Raw genomic sequence first — 22,852 nt, 5'->3', positions numbered from 1 at the left:
TATTTTAATCTAAATTTCTAAAAATTTATGCTTTTAAGGCTAGGACTATAATTCCAAATTGCTTTTCTAAATGATTCTCCTGATTTCTCTAACCCTTATCCAAGTATGGGAGCTCCACACTGAATGTTTCAGTGGTTTTATTTGCACTAAGTGTGGGATAGGTGTCTCTGATATAATTAATCATTTGGGAATTAAAGGGAGCTGCTGTACACAGCAGATTCTTTAAAAATTCAGATTAACTTCAGATGACAGCAAAGGGCATCATCTGTTCCTTTCGTGCTAGCTGCCCCACCTGGACCCCTTGCTCTGGAGACCTTTTTTTTTTTTTTTGGCTATGCTGGGTCTTCATTGCTTTGGGCAGGCTTTCTCTAGTTGTGAGCAGGGTCTACTCTGCGTCGCTGTGAGCAGATTTTTCTTTGCAGCGGCTTCCATTGACACAGAGCACTGGCTCTAGGCACATGGGTTTTAGTAGCTGTAGCATGGGGCTCAGTCACTGAGGCTCACAAGCACTAGAGCACAGGATCCATAGGTGTGGTGCAGGGGCTTACTTGCTCCACGGCATGTGGTTTCAACCCGGACTAGGGATCGAACCCCTATCCCCAGCACTGGCAGGCAGACTCCTATCCACCACACCACCAAGGAAGTCCCGGTGGCCCTTTTATAGATGCAAGAACTGAACATCCTAAGGATTGTTCTCCCTTTTCTGATCTGACTGTATCTTTCCCTTTTTGGAAAAATTTTCAATGGCTCCAAATCTTCACAGATAAATTTCAAATTCTGAGACCTGGCTCTGGCCACAGACTCAGAGGACCTGGATCCAAGTCCCTTCCCTGTGCTTTTCCTTAAGCTTACAATTTCCTTATCTGAACAGTGAAGACAAACATATTTATTTCACAAGTCTCTGTGGAAGATTAGACGGGAATTTATTTGAAAGGGCCCAGAACGAAGGGCCTCCTGGGTGTAAATTCCTTGCTTTCTTTCCAGTCTAGGCTCAATCTTGCTCCACCCGCCGCAGATGCTCAGGTCCACGTGTTGCTTTTCTGTTTCCATACGTTTGCTTTTTCTACTTTCTCCATCCAATGCTTGTTCTTCGAATCTTTACAGTCCTACTTAAGGCCCAGGTAGGAAGCCTTTCTTTTTTCCTTTTGTCTGTGCTGGGTCTTTGTGGCAGCAGGAGGGTTTCTCTCCAGCTGTGGTTTGTGGGCTCTCAGGGGCTCAGCAGGTGCAGCACACAGCTTCTCTGGTTGTGGTGCTCTGGCTTCATTGCCCCACGGCATGTGGGGATCTCGGTTCCTCCACCAGGGACTGAACCCATGAGTTCTGCATTGGAAGGCAGAGTCTTAACCTCTGGACCACCAGGGAAGTCCCAGGGAGTCTTTTCCGACTCATCTCTTTTAACTGAAACAGATTTCTCTCTGTACCACCATCTCCCTCCCAGCATTTATCAACTTGCTATGTTGATGGTGGTGTACGAGGCTTCACACCCTTGGAAATGGAGCCGGTGTCTCAGTCCTCAGTACTCGTGCATTGCCACATCCCCTTGTGCAATGCCTGGCACAAAATGGGTACCTGCTTCCTGTTGACTTTATTTAATTCTATCCCATTGCACTCCATGCCTTTTTCTACTGTTCTCCCATCCCTGCCTTTATTCCTTATATTTCACACTCATGGACCCTCTACATTGAACATATTCACCAAGAACCATAGAGATGGAAGGCTGTGAACTTCTCACCTTCAAACAGGCGCACAAAAATCCCAATAAGGAAATGAAATGATGGTTCTAAGAAAGAGGAGGGGGGACTAGCCTATCAAAGAAGCAGCTTTTGCGTGCCTAAACCTGCCTGCTTTGGGATGGGAGCCAAAGTCAGGAGGACCAACTCTGTTCCATCCTCACATTCCATTTATTATTTATTTGGTGCATAGTCTCCAAGCATTTTACAGTGAAATAAAACATACCTCTGGGAAGGAAAAGGAAATGAGGAAGGGGGAAGGGGTGTGCTGGAGCACGGGTTATGCTTGTGAGCTGGGGAGATCTAAGCTGACACACACAGCCCCTCCCTGTCTGACACAGGTGTGAGCAGCATATTGGCCACTGTCAGTGGCATAAATTCATATTGGGAGCTGGATGCCAGTCTCTGCAGAGAAAGATTTCTTTATCCTTGGCTTGAAAAATGCACAGTACCCGGGACCGGGAGGGATACCTCTTCCCTGGAATCCACCTGAAATTCAGAATCTGATCAGAATGTAGTTGAGACTGATGCTCACCATATAAGCCTCACGTTTCATGAATTCTTCTCCTTTTTTTTTTCTCCTTACAACAATAGAGACTATGAGAGCTAACACTTCTGGTTGCGGAGTTTTCTTCACATGGTTCAATTTTCGGTGGCATTTGGAAGTTCTCAAAAGAAGAAGAAAACGAAAGAGTGGGGTGGTGCCACCAAAGCATCACGGAACACCCCATGTCCTGTCGCTCCTTCCGTAGGTGATGCCAGAGGTATGCGTGCCTCCGGGCTCAATCACGGAGCTCCTGCTAATGTGCCCTTCCTTAAGGAGGTTGAAGGAAGGTTGCTCCTGAAATAGAAGAGCATTCAGATGCTTTGATCCCAGACTTCCACATTTCTGATGGCTTTAAATGTGATCGTCAGGCAAAATCAAACTTTATGAGATGGGGGAGGCTTTGATAAGCCTTTTCAGTCATGCATATTCTCTTGTGGAGGTGTAGGGTCGGGGGAATCGGTTAAATTGAGCTGCTTCAGCCTGGAGTGTTCAATATTGTCTTGAATGATTAAAAACACTGACTCCAGTGGGAACGGAGCACACGCTGTAGAGATTATTATGGTTTGAGGCATTTTCTGGATGAGTGAGGAGGGCAGGGTGGGAGGGGCCAGGGAACAAGACCCTGAGACGTCAGGTCCCAGGGGAGGAGGCAGAAGGATCCCGGGGTTTCAGCTGCTCAGCTCGGGAAGGACAGACGTGCTGAGAAGATGGGGTGCTGAGAAGAGGGTGGCGACTGTGTTTCACAGACAAGGTTTTTGAAACCCAAGTCTCGAGTTGTTTCCCATGATGTGTGTGATGTCCCTCGGCTAACTGCCTACCTTTCAGTGGAGAATGTCAAACAGAGCTGCTTTCTGTTCTCAGTGCACCGAGGAAGGGTGGGGATTGGAGGACTGAAGAGGGAGGGGTCTGGGCAGAAGAGGAAGAGGCGGGGTGCGGTCTGGGGTGAGGGGACAGTGGCAGCCAGATGGGCTTGTGGAACACGGACACAGGGTCCCTGGCTTCTTGGAACTGATGGGTGTTAGGGCAGCATTATCGCATCCGTGTAAGGTGGGGGAAGCATGGGAATGAGAGGAAGATCATTACTATATGGATTTTAGAGAAAGAGTTGAGCTGACATGGTGATAAACTGGAATAAGAATGACTATAGTACTAATATGTTTCTAATTGAATAAAAGAAAAAAAAGGGAAGGAAAGAGGGATGGGAGGAAGGGAAGGAGGGAGAGAGAGAGAAGCATCTCTGCTGGCCTGTCCCTGTGCCCTGCAGGGCTTCTGTCTGCTGACAGTGAGCCCCGGGCAGCAATAGCATGTCCACATCTCCCAGGAATGGCTCGGAGTGATGTGGAGTGGAGAGGAACGTGGAAACAAAACCCACTTGGAGCTTGAGGGACCCTGCTACTACATCCCTGGAGGGGACCTGAAGGGGGAGGTGTGGGCCAAGGGGACCCAAGGATGTGAGGTGCTGAGTACTGGGTCCCCGCCAAGTTTGTGTTCTCCTAGGCATTACTACAAACTTGGAAATCAACATATTACTCATTCGTGTCTGTTTGTACCTTAAGAGAGTAGATAACAACCCAAAAGAATGACCAACAAAAATAGGCAGCCTCACAGTTCAGTGTGTACTCGGTGCATTCACTCCATTCGTTAAATAACAAATGATTGATTCATGCAAGCACAGACGGCAGCCCCCTACAGAAAGCAAAGTCTACAAGGTTGCATGTTTAGAAAGGGTAGGAGCCCAACTCTAAGGCCCAAGCTTTTCACCATTCAGTCTGCTTTATCCGCGCAACTGGATAGTTACAGTCTGTGTCATTGGGTAGATAAATCTTTGATTAAGTGCAAGAGATGTGTGTGTATGTATATGTGTGTGCATGTGTGCGTGCATGTGTGTGGACATGTGTGCATGTGTGTGCATATGCATGTGTGCACGCATATGTGTATGTATATGAGTGCATGTGAGTTTGTGGGCATGTATTTGCTTGTGTGTATATGTACGTGTATGTATATCTGTTTGTAGGTATGTATTTGTGTGTGCATGTAGATTGTTATGTCTGTGTATGTGTACATGCATATGTGTAGGTGTGTGTGTGTACATGTGTGTATTCTTGTGTATGTGGGTATGTATTTTATGTGTGTGCATATGTGTATGTGTATATGTACGTGTGTGTATGCCTGTGTTTGTGGGTATGTATTTGTGTGTGTGCATGTGGATTTTTAATATGTGGGCACATATGGGTATGGTGTGTATGTGTGTGTGTACATGTGTACACGGCTGCATATGTGGGTATGTACATGTGTCAGTTCAGTTCAGTTCAGTCACTGAGTCGTGTCCAACCCTTTGCGACCCCATGAATCACAGCACGCCAGGCCTCCCTGTCCATCACCAACTCCCGGAGTTCACTCAGATTCATGTCCATCGAGTCGGTGATGCCATCAGCCATCTCATCCTCGGCCGTCCCCTTCTCCTCCTGCCCCCAATCCCTCCCAGCATCAAAGTCTTTTCCAATGAGTCAACTCTTTGCATGAGGTGGCCAGAGTACTGGAGTTTCAGCTTTAGCATCATTCCTTCCAAAGAAATCCCAGGGCTGATCTCCTTCAGAATGGACTGGTTGGATCTCCTTGCAGTACACGTCTGCATATGTGGGTATGTATTTGTGTGTCTGTGTGTGTGCACTTGTGTGTCCAGGGTCTTCCTAAGCCATGGGATGTGGGAAGCTCTGCTTAGCACTAGGTGTCTGTTACCCTGCAGGAATGTGGGCCCGGGTCTTCCAATTTTTCAAGAGAAGCTGGACATTTATATTTGTCCACAAAGTCTGCTATTTTAACGTGGGCACATTGAAAAGGAAAAGAGATCTAAACACTGGGAGGTTTCTGCCTTCAGTCTGTCCCTGGCCCTCCCAGACTTACACCCCCCCACCCACCCCTGCCAGAGTAAAGGTGATGTCTGGAGTCTACTCCCTCACCCCTCACCTTTCTCTCCAGTGGGCTCTCCTGGTTGAATGTCTGCCCGGAATTCCTCCTCTTTCGCCTCTTTCCCTCCACCTGAGTCTTTGAGGAGGACCCTAGGAAATCAGGTGGTGGCCAGGGAGGACTGTTTTGTTTGATCTAGCATCCTAAGTGGGGGAGGCGGTGAGCTGGGGGGCAGGTAGCTGAAAGGGTGGGGGTGGGGAAGAAGGAGCAGGCAGGGTGAGGGAGTGCCAGGCAAGGCGCTGCTCTGGAGACAGGAAATGAAAGGATGGAGCTGACATGCTCAGTAAATATTAAACAGCAATGAAACAGAGAGGAATGGCCCACAGAGCTGCGGCGATAAGCATGTGCTGGTTTGCTGTCTTCTGGCACACAGCTGGGGACCAGGGCTTAACACATCTCTTCCAGCACTGCTGACGGTTCTACTTGGCTGGGAGAGAAACTTGAACAATGAATTCAAGGCCAATGTTCTTGCTATTACAGAAACAAATAAATGATGGAATAAAAATGACAATAAAACAAAGATACTCTCTTTCCATCATTCTAAATAGATGTTTCTTTTCATGGTGGATAAGACTTCATTAATTAGCAGCAAGAGATTTTGGAAATAGCCATGGTGTAAGTGGCTTCTGCTCTGCATTTGATAATGAAAGTGCTTCTGAATGTGATGCTTTAGTAATTCAGGCAACAGTATTTCTTAGCTCCTATTGTGTATGCTGCGGTGGGACGCAGGGAATCGGTAGATGTAATCTTTTCTTTTGAGCTAATTATAGTCTAGTGGTATTAGTTTTTAAAGAGGGACAAACCTCCCCACCCAAGCTCATCTCAAACCTTAAACAGTTTCACGCAATAAAAAAAATTTATGTACTACACACCTCTCCCAGAAAACATAGCACTTGTCATTCATCTGATCATAATTCACACCACATTTACTAAAACTCTGTTACCCTGTTATATAGCCAGTTGGTTTTTATGTTTCTGCAAGAAATGCAAAGAAGAGCATTTTCTTAGAAGCATCTTTAAGATTTTAAGCAACAGATTTAAAGCAACAGATTTATATTTATCTAATTTTAAGGCTGAGTCTAGGCTGAAGGTTTCAACTATTATACACAGTGACCCTTTTCCCTAATCCATACACCTTTTTTCACCACCTTTCTTTGTTCTGATTATTATAGTCAGCCTATCATGAATTTCATACATATTTTGTCTATTAAAAATGCTATCACTTCCCTCTTTGGCTCAGCATGCCAACTTAGGTAGTCACACCTGTCTGCCACTTCTCAAGCCTGGTGGGCTTATCGGTAAGCACAAATGGTTGAAAACTAAAGCAGAATGGTGGTAGCACCACCCAGTAAGGAGAATGAAATCCAGATGCTGTCAAAATTAAGAGAGGTTTAAAAAAAATAAGAGAGATTTGATTAATGCCACTGTTAACTTTATTTTCACTGCCTTCCCAGCTGGGTCAAAAAAAAAAAAAAAATCTAATGTGCTAACATGGAGGGGTATCTTTCAGCAAGACACAGTTTTAAAAATAATGTCTATGTTACTTAATGTGCTATCAAAATACTATCTTTTTTCACCTAGAAGCTTTAATTCGAGGAGTCAGAAGTAGCGCATACTCCAATGCCCACTCCCTACCAAGATTTCTGCAATATTAAATTTACTTTTGTCTCTTCTGTGACAGCTAAAATAACAGGGCTGTAACGGGGTATATATTTGGGATCTCCAAGGCATCTGGGGAAGTCAAACCCTATTTTCCAGACAGACACAAAATTCATGTGGCTTTTAACTCATTTTTAAGTAGATCCTGACCTAATATAAAAAATTGAGAACAGGTGACCAATATTCCCAAAGAATCATAAAAATTCAGAACATTCTGAAGAATAAATACCTTCAAGAAATGTTGACTGAAAATCCTAAGTTGGGATCAAACTTGGTGACTGTTTGAAATCACTTGGTCGGCATTCCATTCTTTAATCAATCTCTCTGAATCTCAATATTATTTACACATTTTCAAGCGTCTTTCTTACTTCGTCTCAACAGTTTTTAAAGCTATTTATTGTCATGGTTTCAGGAAATCAAAACCGTCCAAGATTTTTCTGTGTAGTGAAAGAAAACACCAAAACAGCTTAACAGGTCCAGCTGTGCCTTCTTGTTTCTCTTTGCTGGTTTTTGAATTTAATTGATTTTTTTTTTTTTTGGTCCACCCTGCCAGGCTTGCAAGATCTTAGTTCCCTGCACCAAAAATCAAACCTATACCTCCTGCAACAGAAGCGCAGAGGGCTAATCACTGAGCAACCACGGAATTCCACCTTCTTGTTATTAAATAATAATAATAATAAAACTAATCTGTGTTGGATGTAGACCCGATTGAAATGTGACAAACTGATGTTACTTTATCTTTCTTAACAGTGATTTTTCAGAAATCTCTATCATTTGAAAAAAATTACAACAGAGAACTCATATTTTCTTTCTTTGAAAATTAGTGATGGGTAATTTTTTAGAAGGATAACTAGTGTATTCGGTGAACAGTTGACATTTTTATTTCAAGTAATTCGAATCTCCTATTTCGACCTAAAAGCTTACCTTTTATATTCTGATGTTTGAACTCTTTATTATCTGGTAAATTATCTTGGTTCTTAAAATTGTTAGTTATCATTGTAAACAAACTTCTTTGACGGTATCCTCATAAGTAAACTGCAGGCATGTTCAGGAAGGGTCCTTCCGCAGGTTGACCATGCAGGGAGCCTGGGGGCACCCCCTCCGTAGTACTCGTGGCTTAGAAACGCCAGCGGAAAGGAAACTAATTCTGAGATTGGTCAAAGACGAAAAGACGAAAGGTCACCATTGTGGATGGAACTCCTTTAGGACTGTCTCCAGGAAACCTGGGGTTTTGGATGCCCTGCTAGGGAAGCCGGCGCTGGGGGCAGCCCCGCGGCCAAGCACAGACCTGACCTTGCGCTTGCGCACCTGCTGGCGCCCCAGACCCCGCGCTCAAAGGGAGCTTCCTTCCCGACCCTTCCTGACCCTTCCCAGTTAGGAGTTAATTTGAGATGGGCATCTCTCCTTTTTGAGACAGAGGGCGGGTCTGACTTCCAGCACCACGCTCTGGAGGTTGGAGGAGGATGTCAGAGGGCTACCTGAGCCAGTTCAGGGGGTTATAGCGAAGACAAAGAGATTACGCTCTGGACCACAAACATCACATTGAGAAGAACCAGCATCTCGGCGAGAAGGTAAGTGCGCCACCAGGTAAGCCATGTGTTGGAAGTTGGAGCCCGTTTAAATACTTTTCCTCTTTGTCCTGTTCTCTATGACATGATGTCTTATCGTGGTTCTCATGTGTGAAACCCTCTCTTCTTGTACGTTTTAACTTATTTCACATCATACAGAACTGCAAAAAAGGACAAAAATCACCAAATATCCCGTAGCAGGGCGGGCATCCTATGCTTTAAACATCGTTCTTGTTCCTGTGGGCTCCAGACTGGTTTTTCCTGAAGGGCTTGTCGGGTGGGTGCAGGGACTTTTACCCAGTGGGATTTCTAGTTATCTAGGAGCATCTTGGTATTTTTCAGATTACCAAGAGTCTGTTGTAATGTGACTCTGTGACATGACAGATAAAGAGACCGAGATAGATGTTGACGGAGGCTGCAGTTTTCCAGGAATGGATGATAAGCATTGGCAGATAAAAATGCAATCAATCAAGTCACGAACAAGGCAGGAATGAGAAGAATGTTTTCCAATTTTAAAGTCTAGTGTAAATTTTGTTTTTAACAAAATCAGAGACAATCAGGAGGAATTTTTAAAATATACAATTAAGGAAGAAAAGTGCTGCTTAAATAGATGAATAAATGGTTTTCAACATAAATAAAGGTACATATGTATCTATGTACTTGGGAGTTTTTTTCTTTCCTGTCAGGATTAATTAACTTTTAGAGTACATTTAGAGTTATTTGGGAGTTGATTATTTAGTCAACAATAACAGCCTGCTTTTTATAGCTCTTAAAAATTACTTTCAAATGTATAAGAATTGATGCTTGCTTTAGAAAACATGAAGAATGTTTTTAACCTTTCTCAGTGGTAGGTTCCAGAATACTAATGATCTAACAGCGCTGATAAGATCCTGATCACTAAAAGTGGAATACTCCAAAAGGCCTCAGAAAACACAAGAATGAAAGAGTGAGACAAGCAAATCCAAGTCTGGGTAACTGCCAGCTCTCTAGCCACCGACGCCATTCCTTCCACACCCACACCACCCGATGACCCCACCTCTTCAGTGGTGGGTCGATCTCCCAGCCCTTGATGGATGGTGCCGGAGTTGGTTTTGATGTTTAAGAGGCTGAAGCAGCTCTATAAGCAACTGAAAGCTTGTAGCGAACACCCTTGCCCTTGAAATACCCCAAGCCGCCCCACCACTGTGGGGTTCTCCCTGGCTACAGGTTCCCCGACAGCGTCTCAGGGCTCCGGTGGTCCCTGTCGCCTGGTATTTGTGCTGCTATAGAATGCCCTACCCTTCAGCATGACTGAGTTACAGACTTGCGTCTAGCAGACAGAATGTGGCAGAGGGGATGGGATGTCACCTCTAAGACGAGATCGAGCAATAGCTGTGGCTCCCTGCCTCTTGCTCCATCTGAAGAGAGCCAGCTGCCAGGTCAGTTCAGTTCAGTTCAGTTCAGTCCAGTCGCTCAGTCATGTCCTACTCTTTGTGACCCCATGGACTGCAGCACACCAGGCTTCCCTGTCCATCACCGGCTCCTGGAGATTGCTCAAACTCATGTCCATTGAGTCCGTGATGCCATCCAACCATTTCATCCTCTGTTGTCCCCTTTTCCTCCTGCCTTCAATCTTTCCCAGCATTAGGGTCTTTTCCAAGGAGTCAGTTCTTTGCATCAGGTGGCCAGAGTATTGGACTTTGCTTCAGTATCAGTCCTTCCAATGAATATTCAGGACTGATTTTCTTTAGGATTGACTGATTGGATCTCCTTGCAGTTTAAGGGACTCTGAAGAGTCTTCTCCAACACCACAGTTCAAAAACATCAGTCCTTCAGCACTCAGCTTTCTTTATGTTCCAACTCTCACATCCATACATGACTGCTGGGAAAACCATAGTTTTGCCTATATGGACCTTTGTTGGCAAAGTGATGTCTCTGCTTTTTCATATGCTATCTAGGTTGGTCACAGCCTTTCTTCCAAGGATCAAACATTTTTTAATTTCATGGCTGCAGTCACCATCTGCAGTGATTTGGGAGCCCAAGAAAATAAAGTCTGACACTGTCCATTGTTTCCCCATCTATTTCCCATGAAGTGATGGGACTGGATGCCATGATCTTGGTTTTCCGAATGTTATATTTTAAGCCAGCTTTTTCACTTTCTTCTTTCACTTTCATCCAGAGGCTCTTTAGTTCCCTTTGCTTTCTGCCATAAGGGTGGTATCATCTGCATATCTGAGATTAATGATATTTCTCCTGGGAATCTTGATTCTAGCTTGTGCTTCATACAGCCTGGCATTTCACATGATGTACTCTATATATAAGTTAAATAAGCAAGGTAACAATATACAGCCTTGATGTACTCCTTTCCCAATTTTAAACCAGTCTGTTGTTCCATGCCCAGTTCTAACTGCTGCTTCTTGATCTCCATACAGATTTCTCAGGAGGCAGGTAAGGTGGACTGGTATTTCCATCTCTTTAAGAATTTTGTGAAATGGCAACCCACTCTAGTACTCTTGCCTAGAGAATTCCATGGACAGAGGAGTCTGGCAGGGGATCATGGGTCCATGGGATTGGAAAAACATGACTGAACAACTTTCACTCAGAAAGTCAAAGGCTTTAGAGTATTCAATGAAGCAGAAGTAGATGTTTTTCTGGAATTCTCTTGTTTTTTCTATGATCCAACAGATGTTGGCAATTTGATCTCTGATTTCTCTGCCTTTTCTAAATCCAGATTGAACATCTGGAAGTTCTCAGTTTATGTACTGTTGAAGCCTAGCTTGGAGAATTTTGAGCATTACTTTACTAGCTGTGTGAAATGAGTGCAATTGTGCAGTAGTTTGAACATTCTTTGGCATTGCCCTTCTTCGGGATTGGAATGCAAACTGACCTTTTCCAGTTCTGTGTCCACTGTTGACTTTTCCAAATTTGCTGGCAAATTGAGTCCAGCACTTTAACAGCATCATCTTTTAGGATTTGAAATAGCTCAGCTGGAATTCCACCACCTCCACTAGCTTAGTTCGTAGTGATGCTTCCTAAGGCCCATTTTACTTAGCACTCCAGGATGTCTAGCTCTAACTGCCTCATAGAGAGGCAGAAACATAGCCCAGGAGCCCTCAAGGAGCCAAATTCTACCTGGAAACATGCTCTTAACACCAAATCTTCACTTGAGACCTCAGCCCCAGCAACAGCTGGGCGGTGACCTCCCAGGAGACTTTAAGCCTGAGGCACCCAGCCAGGCAGCTCCCTGGTTTCTGACCAGAGAAACATGGACATAATAAATGGTAGTTGTTGTAAGCCGTTCCATTTTGGAGTCATTTGCTATGCAGCACCAGGGCTAATAGCCTGCTTGTCCCCTTCTAGCCACTCCCCCCACCTTCTACCCTGTTCCTCTCAAGGCCATCCCCCACCTCATTCCTTTACTTTTTCTTCAGGACAGTTTTAAACCATCTCTGCTTCACAGGCCCCTTCAGGCGTCACCCTCAGAATTTCCCGTTTCCCACCTGAAATGACCCCCAAATTATGAAGTATAAGAAACTCTAGTATAGGCTGCTGTAAGCATAGTTTTCAGCTTATGTATTTTTTACTTCTAAAATTTTTATTCAGTTTAGTTTTTTGACCTCCGCACACGGCATGTGGGATCTTAGTTCCCTGACCAGGGATCAAACCCATGTCCCCTTCAGTGGAGGCTCAGAGTCTTAACCACTGGACCACCAGGGAAGTCCCCAGCTTATGTGTTTTTTTAATTAAATTAATTTTATGAAGTATAATTGATTTCAGCTTATATTAAGAAACTGAATTATGCAAAATAAATAATGCGTATATGATTTCATTAACTTAAAAATACTCTTGCTTTGGTACATTTTATAAAGTTGAGAATAAAACACCTGATGATTAAATAATCAATTCCCTGATCACCTAAAATGTTTATAGTAATAAAACTAATTATTCTCAAATATTTTAGTTATTTTTGGTTTGCTGTTTGATTTGGATTATTGCTACCCATTACTTTGGGGTGTCTGCACCCAAAATCCTCAGGTTGCCAGAATTTGGGCTTAGCAGTTCCCTCAGAACTCCCAATAAAATATCTTTAAGTAAATAAAGTAAATGTTTTTATTTAGCTAAATTAGTTATTTTATTTATTACAAATAATAAATTTGTATTATATTACAATTAATTTATTAAAATTATAAATTAAATAAAGTAAATAAAAATGTGAATAAATATGCCTTTAAATAAACTAAATTAAACTAACATTTTATTTATTATAAATATGAATTTGTATTAAAATAAAATTAATTTTAAATTATAAATTAATGCAGTAAATAAGTAAAATTTAAATGCTGCTGCTGCTAAGTTGCTTCAGTCTTGTCAGACTCTGTGCGACCCCATAGACGCAAGCCCACCAGGCTCCCCCATCCCTGGGATTCTCTAGGCAAGAACACTGCAGTGGGTTGCCATTTCCTTCTCCAATGCATGAAAGTGAAAAGTGAAAGTGAAGTCACTCAGTCGTGTCCGACTCTTAGCGACCCCATGAGCTGCAGCCCACCAGGCTCCTCCGTCCATGGGATTTTCCAGGCGAGAGTACTGGAGTGGGGTGCCATTGCCTTCTCTAAAATTTAAGTAAAATAAAATGTATTTATTTAAATAAAATAAAATGCCCCAATAAAACCCCTTTCCTGCAGGTTGTGGACATTGCTGTCTCTCTATTCTGAGATTTCAGAGGATACCCTGAAGGTTCGCTTTCCCATGTGTCTCCTCTCTCTGGAATTACCTCTCTTCCATCCTTAGGCCCCTGCAGGCTGAGGTACATTTCCTGCTGGGTTTTGCTCTACAAAGGGCCCTGTCCTGCATTCTTCAACTTCCCGACAAGGCCACCAATACATGCTGCCAAATGGAATTACATGCAGCAAAGTCCAAGATAACAAACAACTTAAAATTAAAAGGGGTCATTTGCTGAAATTAGACTTCGCTGGTTTATTGGATAACCAAGCCCAGCCCCCATGCACCCTGCTGCCCTCAACTAACCATCGCCAGGCTACCAAACCCTTCATTTTAGTCCAAGAGCCCCCAGATCCATTCCCCACCACACCTTTAACTTTCCTCAGTACAAAACATTTTACCTTGGTTTTGCATTAAGTTATTTTAACAGATGCTGTGGGAATGGGTGTAGGGGTGGATTCAACTTCTTCATTAAGGAGGACCCATTCATGTGTCTTTTCCTAGATGTTATCATCCCGCCCTGCACCACCCCCCCCCCCGAAACTATTCCTACACATATTTTCCCTAGACATTTGAAAGAATGATTTAAAATGCTACATTGTTGTTGTTCAGTGGCTGAGTTTCTACCCTCCGGCCCTTTGCCACCCCATCAGTTCAGTTCAGTCACTCAGTCGTGTCCAACTCTTTGCGACCCCATGAATCGCAGCATGCCAGGCCTCCCTGTCCATCACTACCTCCCGGAGTTCACTCAGACTCACGTCCATCGAGTCCGTGATGCTATCCAGCCATCTCATCCTTGGTCGTCCCCTTCTCCTCCTGCCCCCAATCCCTCCCAGCATCAGGCTTCCTTGTCCTTCGCCTCTCCCAGAGTTTGCTTAAACTCATGTCTATTGAGTCAGTGATGCCATCCAACCATCTCGTCTTCAGTCACCCTCTTCTCCTCTAGCCCTCAGTCTTTCCCAGCATCAGGATCTTTTCTAACAAGTCAGCTCTTGTATCAGGTGGCCAAAGTATTGGAGTTTCAGCTTCAGAATCAGTCCTTCAGTAAATATTCAGGGCTAATTTCCGTTTAGATTGACTGCTTTGGTTCCCTTGCAGTCCAAGGGACTCTCAAGAGTCTTCTTCAACGCCGCAGTTCAAAAGCATCAGTTCTTCAGTTCTCAGCCTTCTTTACAGTCCAGCTCTCACATCTGTACATGATTGCTGGAGAAACCATGTGTGTGTTGTCACTTTAGTCGTGACTGACTCTTTGCGACCCCATGGGACTGTAGTCCGCCAGGCTTCTCTGTCCATGGGATTTACCAGGCAAGAATACTGGAGTGAGTTACCTTTTTCCTCCTCCAGGGGATCCTCCCAACCCAGGGATTGAACTGGCAACTCTCAGTTCTGCATTGGCAGGCAGGTTCTTTACCACTAGCGCCATCTGGGAAGCTCCGTAAGCTATGGAAAAACCATAGCTTTTGTTGGCAAAGTGATGTCTCTGCTTCTTAATACACTGTCTAGGTTTGTTATGGCTTTTCTTCCAAGGAGCAAGTGTCTTTTAATTTCATGGTTGCAGTCACCACCCTCAGTGATTTTGGAGCCCAAGAAAATAAAGTCTGTTACTGTTTCCATTGTTTCCCCATCTATTTGCCATGAAGCGATGGGACCGTATGCCATGACTTTTGTTTTTTGAATGTTGAGTTTTAAGTCAGGTTTTTCATTCTCTTCTTTCATCTTCAAGAGGATCTTTAGTCCTCTTTGCTTTCTCCTATTAGGCTGGTGTCATCTGAATATCTGAGGTTATTGATATTTCTGCTGGCAATCTTGATTACAGCTTGTGCTTCATCCAGCCTGGCATTTCACGTAATGTCCTCTGCATATAAATTAAATAAGCAGGGTAACAATATACAGCCTCAGCGTACTCCTTTCAGTTTAATACAAAGATTAAGTGAAAGATTGTAAGAAAATATATAAGGAGAAAAGTTATTTTCCCATTTAAACCTAAATGGGGTTTGCTAAAAAAAATGAAAAATTTCAAAGCAGTGTAGTTTTTTCTTAAGACTAGACAGAATATTTTTACTATAAACCAGCATATAATCCATTTCAAAAGAAAGATAATAGATATTTTATTATTTCAAAAACCTTTTGTTGAACTGTAGTTGATTTATACAGTGTTTCAAGTTTAATACTGCAAAGTGATTCAGTTATAAATATGTAATATTTTTTCATTATGGATTATGACAAGATATTAAATATCATTGTGCTATACAGTAGGTCCTTTTTGTTTATCTGTTTTATATATAATCATGTGTATTTGTTAACCTCAAATTCCTAAAATATCCCTCCTCACTGCTTTCTCGTTTGGTAAACAAGTTTGTTTTCTATGTCTGTGGGTCTGTTTTTGCTGTGTAAATAAGTTCCCTTTCATCAATTGTTTAGATTCCACATATAGGTAATATCATATGATATTTGTCTTTCCCTGACTTACTTCACTTAGTGTGAACATCTCTAGGTTGATCTGTGTTGCTGCATTATTTCATTCTTTTCAATGACTGAGTAATATGCTGTTTTTAGATTTTTTTTTTGTAATTATAAGACCCTTTTTGCGGATCCGTATATTTGAAGGCTCTATGTCATGATTTGCCAAATGATTGGCAAATGCTGAGGAGCTACATCTTCTCTTCCAGTATCAAAGGTCAAACATTGCAGTCAATTCTGGGCTGTAGTGCTTCATCTCAGGAAACTAGATGAAAATGAGACCCTGCACTTCAGACATTTATCCTAAGGAGGAATTTAAGAAGAACCCACAGAAACACACATATCATTCTAAATGACATTTAATTGCTTTTCTCCCCCTTCACTATAAATATTTATATTCCATGGCGAAAATACATTTGCTCAGAAAGGTAAGACGGGTTGGTTCCTGGCTGTTCTCTGGGGAAAACTTCACTCTCTGCTATTCCCCTGTCATTATTCAGTGTTTCCAAAGGAAGCTGGGAGAGTCTCAGGAAAATAGTTTGACGTTTGTCTGACTGACTGGATGCGGGGTAGGAAAAAATGAGGTGGGTGTAGGGAAGTGCTGATGGCAGAATTTCCCACAGGTAGATGTATCCAGGCAGGAGGAAGACTTCATCAAGACCAGAGATGAAGCGTGGTGCGATGCACTGGATGCAGTGAAAGCCCAGGGTATTTGCAGATCGCCAGCGCCTCCCCTGATCTACCCAGTCCGTAGCGTGCCCCTAGAATAATCAGAAGAGAAACTCCCTGACCATCCAGCGGTTAAGACTCAGTGCTTTCACTGCTGAGGGCCTGGGTTCTGTCCCTGGTCAGGTAACTAGGATTCCACCAGCATGACAAGAAAAAAATTCAGAAGAGCTTTCATCCCAGATTGTGTTGCCCTTTGGGGTCCAAGAAAGTCTGTTGGCGGCCTTCCAAGGGAGCATCTTGTAGAGGAAGGAATTTTCTCCTTCCTGCTGTGTCAGAACCTGCTTCTGAGTGGCAGTACAGCGAGTGCCTCAGGAGGCTAAGGTTGCTGGGGAGCAGAGATGAGCAGAACTTCACTTTAGGGGGGTGCATTGTGGAGAGGCATACTTACCTACACAAAGATGACTCTGCACAATAGCCACAGTAAAACTTAAAGCCTCTAGGAACACAGAGGAGAAATTATGGGTGTTTGAGGATCTCAGGAGATTTGTGCTGGTGGAATGGGAAGAAGAGATATTTGGAAAGGGATTGATTTTCTCAAAGACAAAGGTGGGAGGAGTTCCCAGGTGGTCCAGTGGCTAAGACTTCAGGCTCCCATTGCCTGGGGCCTGAGTTCAATCCCTGATGGGGGAACTAGAGCACATATGCTGCAACTAAAAGAATTCGCGTGCTGCAACTAAGACCCAATGCAGCCAAATAAATAAATAAATATATGTATTCTTTTTTTAAAGGCAAAAGTGGAAGAGTATTAGCCAGGATCATTTAGGATGGAATGTTACTATCACATTTAAGAAGTTGCGGTCACACACAGAAAGAATAGTGTCTACTTATGGGAGATTTTCATTTGAATGCAAAGTAACCATATTCATAGTTTTGAGAAATGTTTGTTTATTTTTATTAGAAATTCTTATATTGTGCTGTTTAAAAATTATTTTATTGAAGTATAGTTGATTTACAATGCTGTGTTAATTTTTGCTGTACAGCAAAGTGATTCAGTGATACCTATATATACATTCTTTTTCTTATTCTTTTCCAGTATGGTTTATCACAGGAGACAAATATGTTTATTGAAGATCAAAATTAGATTTCACTTATTTGACTCAGAAATAATTAACCAGATTTGGGACTCCACATTCTCTGTTAGGTACAGTGAGACCAGACTTTGACAGCAAACTTTCTGGAATTTGCCAACCTCACTAATAAATCAGGGATAAACATTTTGTGTCATAGAATTGTTGTGCAGCCAATAGTATCTGGCACATTTAGAAGTGTCTAGTGATATTTGTTCATTGCTTACTAAAAAGCCTTCACCAGAAAATTCAGCTAGTGGCAGAAGGAACATTAGAGCAGAACTCCAAGGGCCTTTGACATCCACTGCACCATGCCTGCGAGAACGAGATGGCAGATTCTTGTATAAGACGGAGCAAGGAGAAGAGCATCCGGCACTGGGGGCCAGGCGGGCGAGTTTGTCCCAGTTCTGCTTCCAGCTCCCCTGCACCTTGGGTTGGCGCCTCAGCTGACCCCACCCATGATCAGATTGCTCCAGTGGAAGCCAAGGCTCTCTGTCTCAGGAGTAACTACGGCCCTGTTTCACAATAACAATTTTCACATTGGTCAGACATCACCATATGGCTGCTAAAGCGCTGGTTTAATTATTTATTGTTTCTTAATGTAGACTATAACAGTTAGGTGATAGCAATTCTAATGTTTTGTGGTTTTAATTTTGTTAAACAATGTTTTTATAGGAAAAACATGTGTGCTATAATCTCTAATTGTATTAACCACAACCATGGGAAGTTGGGTTGATTGGAGGGGCAGGAAATAGAATTGCTGGTGTCAACTTACCCAAATTCTAACTGCAAGAAAAGGAGGAAGAATACAGACCCTTTCATGAACTGGCCTAGAAAACCCAAATATAAAAAGAAAGGTTATAGTGGTCATACTTTATTGTTCTATTTACTTATTTTCATTATTTATTTATTTTTTTGAAGTATAGTTAATTTACAATGTTAGTTTCAAGTAAACAGCAAAGTGATTCAGTTATGCATATATACATAATATATTATTTTTCAGAATCTCTTCCATTATAGGTTATTACATGATACTAAGTAGAGTTCCCTGTGCTATATGGTAGGTCCTTTCTGCTTACCTATTTTATATATAATACTGTGTATATGTTAATCCTAAACTCTGAATTTTGGGCTTCCCTGGTGGCTTAGTGGTAAAGAATCTGATAGCCAATACTGGAGACACAGGTTGGATCCCTGGGCTGGGAAGATCCCCTGGAGAAGGAAATGGCAACCCACTCCAGTATTTCTCCCATCTATGTACTAACCAAGCCCGACCTTGCTTAGCTTTCAAGATCAAATGAGATTGGGTGCATTCAGGGTGGTATGGCTGTAGACCCATTCCAGTATTTCTTGCCTGGGAAATCCCAAGAACAGAGGAGCCTGATGAGCTACAGTCCATGGGGTCACAAAAGAGTCAGACACAGCATAGCGGCTGAACAACAGCAACAAAACTCCTCATTTATCTCCCCCCACACCCCTGCTATCCCCTTTGGTTTGTTTTCTTTGTCTATAAGTCTGTTTCTGCTTTGTAAATAAGTTCATTTGTATCATGTTTTAACATTCCACATATAAGTGATATCATACGATATTTGTCTTTTTCTGTCTGGTTTATTTCACATGATATGATAATCTCAGTGTCCCTGATGGTCACACTTTAAATGTATATTCATCATGTGTATTTCTAAGGGAAGACTGGGGAGAGACCAATGTAAGTGGGAGGTGATGAGACTAATACTGCAGCGAATATTTACTGCACATATACTAGACATTCGGTACCAGAACAAGCATTGTATATACATTATGCCCTTTGCCCTATAGCAGGCACAATTATTCTCTTTTTACAGAAAATCAGCTTGCTAATGACACATGGAAGGTTGCTGGCATTTGAGGCGAGGTGTGTGACTCCTTCGTGTGAGTTTCCCAGATTGTTGCCTAAAAACGGGAATGTAAGGAAAGGACCTAAAAATATTTGGCACTTAGTGGTATAAAGAAAGATTCACTGGTACAGGGGTGGCAAAGCTCCCCAGTTTGCAAAGTGTACTTAGTAATAGGATATTTTAACATTAGTATGTAATTTTAGCAAGTTCTGACCTATATTCACCTGGAGGGAAGTTCCATTGCTGTATTAAGCGAATTTCTAGTTTGTGTCACTTTCTATCATTAAATGTATAGCCTGATGCCTTGCCAAATGCTGGACCAGGCTTTTTTGCAGGGCTCAGCACTGGCGGTTGCAGCTGTACCACAAAACGGTTTTCAACTCTCAAGTAGCTGTTACATTAGCAAAGTAAGACAATAGCCAACTAAACCCTGAGCGTCATCAGGGGAGGCTGCTGCTGATTAGTAAACAATAGGGATTTTCTCTAATAGAAGTGCATCTGGTAGCTGTGGGAAACCATCTTTAATCCCCTGTAATGAGTTTAGAGGCTGTCAGAACATTTGATGACAATGTGGGCTTCATTTTAGCTGCTCAGTTAGCCTGTTGTGTCCACACTGAGTTAACACCATCACTCTACTTATTGGCCTTGGTTTTCTCTCTTTCTCTTGTTTTCTCTGTTTTATTTTGTGGTCCTACTACTCACCGTCACTGAGGCTGGAGAACCCGGGTCCTCCTGACTCCTTACAACCTTGACTCAGCACGTTTCCCGAATGCATCCCTTCTCTGCCCGCTCTGTCACTTCTGTCTTTGTCTCACCTACACTTGCCTGGACCACTTCCAACCCTGCCTCCTGCTCCCTAAAGCTCAGTCTCCACCCAGCCTGGCATCTTCTGTTTAAACCCAAGACTGAACAGTCTCTGTCCGTTTGCACCTTTGGGGAGCCCCACTGTGTACAGAGTCGAGTCGCCTCCTTACCTGTTACCCTCTGTGGCCTGCACAGTTCTGTGGGCTCTGTCTCCTCTCTGGGCCATTTGCTTAAACTGTCTTCTTTGTCTGGAACTCCCTCCCCGCCCACCCCATCCCCAAGCCTCCTTTCCTTGCCCAGATCCTCATCTTTGTTTAAGGCAGTTCAGATGTGAGCCTCATTCTCTGCTCCAGGAACAGCAGGTGACGCTCCCCTTTATCCCTGTGTCTATAGGAACAAACTAGGGATTCAATGTATTCCTGTCACCATCAGTGTTCATCTTCCTTGTGATTCTGTATCTGTCTGTGTGTCTACTGTCCTTCTTTGGAATGTTAGCTCATTCTTATACAAGTAGAAAAAGTCCAATGCCTGATAGTAAAACTCACACAAGAGCTATGACCAGAAGGGTTTTAGAAAACCATGCAAATAGCTCCTAAACATAGGAAAAGATGTTTGGACTTGCGATAAAATAGGAATGTCAATTATTGCTGCTGCTGCTGCTGCTAAGTCGCTTCAGTCGTGTCCGACTCTGTGCGACCCCATAGACGGCAGTCCACCAGGCTCCCCCGTCCCTGGGATTCTCCAAGCAAGAACACTGGAGTGGGCTGCCATTTCCTTCTCCAATGCATAAATGTGACCATTTTTAAATCTGTCATAAATCCAGAAGTTTGATAAAACACCCTGTGGGTAGTGTATGGAAATAGGAATTCTCAAACATTGCTGGTTGGAAACAAAATGTTTCAGCCCTTATGAGGGGAGAAATTTGGCAATGCTGAGCTAACTTATATATGCTTTTACCCTCTGGTCTGGGAATCACACTTCCAGGAATCTACCCCAAAGATGTACTGCTAAATATGTAACAAAATGTTTGCACAAACTCATACTTTATAATGGAGAAGGAAATGGCAACCCACTCTAGTATTCGTGTCTGGAAGATCCCATGGACAGAGGAGCCTGGTGGGCTACAGTTAATGGGGTCGCAAAGAATCAGACACGACTGAGCAACTGAGCACATACTTTATAACACGTTTTATAAGAGCAAGAGATTGGAAACAGCCCAGATAACCATTAATAGAGGTCTAGCTGAATAAAGGGAAGGTGGAAAAACATGCGTTTGGTTTGCTACTCTTTTTCTAAGAAAAGGGAGGATATGATTATAAATCTGTTTTTTCTTTTAGTTTTTATAAGTTTTCCTTTAAGGAAAAAGAGGTAACAAGATGTAGATGGCAAGCTAGACTTCTCTAGCTTAACTTCTCTAAATATCCTTTATTTTAGGGATTTTGTCTTGGAACCATGTAAATATTTCATTTAATTATTAAATTCTTTACTAATTTTTTCTTTGTTTTTAAACTGAAGTAAAGTAGATTTACAATATTGTGTTAGTTTCTGATGTACAGCAAAGTGACTTAATCGCTAACAAAATACAACAAATGAACCAAAATAAGTACTGAGTTGGTGAAATAGTCTTCCAGAAAGAAACTAATTCTCTCCTCTATTTTTCTTTCCCTCAGAAAGCTGAGGGAAAGAAAATTCTGCCATCAGAATTGCTGACCTTAAGCCCATAACAGACTGTAAAGTTTGTAACAGTCTCTAAGGCAAAGTGGAAGCCTGAATTTCCAGGGTAGGTTAACCGGAGGTCATTGGACAAAAGTGTATTTTACTAAAGAATTGCTTTTCCTCATTCAAGTTCCTCCTTCCCTTCTCTCTCACCATCACAAAAACGCAAAACCATGGTGAGAAACCTGAATGGGTGGGCTCCTGCCTTCCCCTGCTGCTGCTGCTGCTGCTTCTAAGTCACTTAGTCGTGTCCGACTCTGTGTGACCCCATAGATGGCAGCCCACCAGGCTCCCCCATCCCTGGGATTCTCCAGGCAAGAACACTGGAGTGGGTTGCCATTTCCTTCTCCAATGCATGAAAGTGAAAACTGAAAGTGAAGTCACTCAGTCGTGTCCGACTCTTCGCGACTCCGTGGACTGCAGCCTACCAGGCTTCTCTGACCATGGGATTTTCCAGGCAAGAGTACTGGAGTTGGGTGCCATCGCCTTCTCCTAGGAGGTTTCAAACTTGACTTTCTTGGAAAATGGTAGTTCCGAGGACACAAATAGGGAATTTTCAGAGAAAAGCTTTCAGCTGGTGTTAGAGAGCCCTCGATTATAGTAACAATAACTGGCTAACCTCAGGAAGAGTCGAAAAGCCTCTGAGACTACAGAGATTATGAGTGCCATGCTGAACAGATCAAAGACTAGTAGCAAAAAAGACTGATGTGATTTGCCTGTGCTGGAGAAAAAGAATAACTTCTGGTTAAAGGGTTGAGTGGTTAAAATGAAAAGCCCTCTGTATAACACACTTGTGCATGTGCATCTGCTGCTGAGACCAAGATGTTCCTGCTCACTGCACAGCAGGCCAGTGAGTCTAGAGTCAAGGCGCTGGAGCAGGGAATAGTGATTTCATTCAGGAAGCCAGTAGATGGAGAAGATGGTGGACTCATGTCCCAAAGAACCATCTTAGCTGAGATAGAATTCAGCTACTTTTATATTAAAGGAGAGAGGTTGTGACTGGTTGTTGCAAACTTGTTGCTGCTAGAAT

Source organism: Capra hircus, chromosome 17, assembly GCF_001704415.2.
Source record: "Capra hircus breed San Clemente chromosome 17, ASM170441v1, whole genome shotgun sequence".
Taxonomy (NCBI): domain Eukaryota; kingdom Metazoa; phylum Chordata; class Mammalia; order Artiodactyla; family Bovidae; genus Capra; species Capra hircus.
The sequence above is the reverse complement of the archived record's forward strand: the minus strand, read 5'-3'. Positions refer to the sequence as shown.